Genomic DNA, 2,785 nt, shown 5'->3' with positions numbered 1-2,785 from the left:
GTGAGCCAGGGGACGGGTGTGTGCCAGGGACGGATGTGAGCCAGGAGACGGGTGTGAGCCAGGGGCCAGGAGTGTGAGCCAGGGGACAGGTGTGTGACAGGGGACAGGAGTGTGACAGGGGACAGGTGTGAGTCAGGGGACAGGTGTGAGTCAGGGGACAGGTGGTTAGCGGACCCTAAAACAGATTTTTCCTCCTCTGGCCGAGTGGAACATAGCGCTGATACGATTAGCGCTAATTTACGCAATAAAATAATATTTGTGTTCCCGAACAGGTCGCTAGGTCACAGCTTAGAACACGCCCATCACACCAAAGACAGGACCGTGTGTTACTGAAGCACGAGCATCAGCACTGAGACCTGATCCGAGAACAGAACACAGGACTACAAAGTGTATATAAGGAGACAGGGAAGGACATAAGGAGACAGGGAAGCAAATAAGGAGACAGGGAAGGTCAAAAGTTTTTCATGCGGCTGATGTCGTGAGAATGTAAAGGTCATTATATGAACACACACACACACACGCACACACACACCTATACGTTCCCATAGGCACCGTCACACCTGAACAAGTTAGGTACAGTCATCATTTACCTGTAAACACACACACACACACGGTGGGGTGAGACTGTGGGAATGAACATAATTGCTGTTGTCCTAACAGGTTAATTACACACACACACACACACACACACACACACACACACACACACACACACACACACACACACAGCTGTGGTTATAAAAGCAGCTGCAGACGGCGTGTTTCCGTTTCTGCTGGACGACGGTAACGCGACACCTGAACAGGTATGAGCACAAACACACACAGAGGTCAGAGGTCAGACACATTATCATAATAACTTAATTTAAAACCACATTTTCAAATTCATGTTTCAAACAGCTTTAGCTTCACCTGTGGTTCTCCTGTGGTTCACCTGTGGTTCACGTTAACTTGGCTCACAGTAAGTGGTGCGTTTGGGTGGGATGTTTCATGTTTCAAGTACAGATCCTCTACGTTGGAGCTGGGTATCGTCACTGATTTCTAGAATAGATTTGATTCAGATTCACAAGGTCGATTTAATTAAATTCAATTTGAATCAGGAAAAATTGGCATCAGCCAGTCAGAAATATTAACATATGACTGAATGTGTAAAATGACTGAATGTGTAAAGCGCTTTGGGGTCCTTAGGGACTAGTAAAGCGCTATACAAATACAGGCCATTTACCATATTATAAACAAAGGTTCATCAGAGGTGTGAGCATCACAGCTTTGTGTCAAAGTAACTGAGGATAAAACATGAGGCAGATGTTCCTGGCCTGGCTTTTTATAGCAGATGACCTTAAAATATTCTGCAGTAGAACAAAAACTGAAGAAAACCATGAATCAACATGTGACCATGAACTGGTGCTGCTGAAGGGAAGCAAAGTTACAGAGGTTTGATTACAGACACATCTCAGAGATTGTAATTTGGGATTTAAAAATGTTACATTTCTTCGTTGTTAAACAGCAGAAACGAGACTTTCTTGTTGGAAGGCAGTTAAATTAAAAAAACAAAAACAAACAGTGGCTGAAAGTAGACTGGTGCGTAATGATCAAGTGAATATTGCAGAAAACAGAGATTTTTAGATGCTCCTGGAGTACACTGAGAGAGAGAGCTGTGCAGGAAGTGGGATTTCATCGTGCTGGGCTGTGGCTACAATGTAGCTGCCATCACCAGTGTGTGAATGTGTGTGTGAATGGATATGTAAAGCACTTTGGGTCTTCCTAATATCTATTACATGAACTTGTAATAGGGTTACAGAATGTGAAAAAAAAATCCATGGGTAAAACTGACCCAGAACCGTGTTTTATAGGGAGTTTTGTTTATTGTTTTGGCATTGCTCACTGCCGATGAAAATAAATGGCTGCTTAAATACTTGAAAAAGGTGTCGTTGTTGGGGTTTGTGCGTGGGTGGGAAGTGAGTGGGGCAAACTATTTGTTACGTTTATTTACTTCCGGGACCAGAACGTAACAATAGTATAATCTTCACGTGCTTCATCCGAAGCACACTTTCTGTGTACTCACTACCTAATTTATAGCCAAAGTATTCACTCACTGTCTCTGTACTGTTTCGCTAGCTTAGCTTAGCTCGTAGCCGACTCGTTAGCACCATGGCTACTTCACCTGTCCCTCCTGCACTTTCTTGCTCATTGTGTCAGATGTTTAGTTACTCCTCGGCCTCCTTTAGCAGTAATGATATCTGTAACAAATGTAGCATATTTGCAGCGCTGGAGGCCAGGATTACTGAATTGGAGACTCGGCTTCGCACCCTTCATTCACCCGTAGCTAGCCAGGCCCCTGTAGCTGGTGCAGCCGAAGATAGCGTAGGCCCCGCTAGCTGTTCCCCGGCAGACCCCAAGCAGCTGGGGAAAGAGGGCGGCTGGGTCACGGTGAGGAGGAAGCATAGTCCTAAACAGAAGCCCCAGGTACACCACCAACCCGTTCATGTGTCTAACCGTTTTTCCCCACTCGGCGACACACCCGCCGGGGACATGTGAAGCTAGAGACACCGGCAACCATAGTCAATTGTCTTCCAGGGGCCAGAGCAGGCGACATTGAAGGAAATTTAAAACTGCTGGCTAAGGGTAAACGTAAATTCAGTAAAATCATAATTCACGTCGGCAGTAATGACACCCGGTTACGCCAATCGGAGGTCACTAAAATCAATATTGAATCGGTGTGCAACTTTGCCAAAACAATGTGGGACTCTGTAGTTTTCTCTGGTCCCCTCCACCAAATCGACTTCCC

General features: G+C 45.5%; 1 protein-coding gene across 2 annotated transcripts in view; it reads left to right on the top strand.

Annotated features, from left to right (window-relative positions):
- Nucleotides 1-709: 709 nt before the first annotated feature.
- slc4a2a (solute carrier family 4 member 2a) overlaps nt 710-2,785 on the top strand; it is a 37,756-nt gene continuing 35,680 nt past the window's right edge. The window contains exon 1 of one of the 2 annotated variants that reach the window (XM_014341374.2): nt 710-958. The gene's annotated coding sequence lies outside the window, so the exon portion shown is untranslated. The remainder of the gene's footprint in view (nt 959-2,785) is intronic. The other variant, XM_014341372.2, reaches the window with a different exon arrangement.

This window comes from Haplochromis burtoni, unplaced genomic scaffold, assembly GCF_018398535.1.
Source record: "Haplochromis burtoni strain Fernald_Lab_line unplaced genomic scaffold, NCSU_Asbu1 Contig_483, whole genome shotgun sequence".
In the NCBI taxonomy this organism is placed as follows: domain Eukaryota; kingdom Metazoa; phylum Chordata; class Actinopteri; order Cichliformes; family Cichlidae; genus Haplochromis; species Haplochromis burtoni.
Note: the sequence above shows the minus strand (reverse complement) of the source record. Positions and strands in the feature narration are given on the sequence as shown.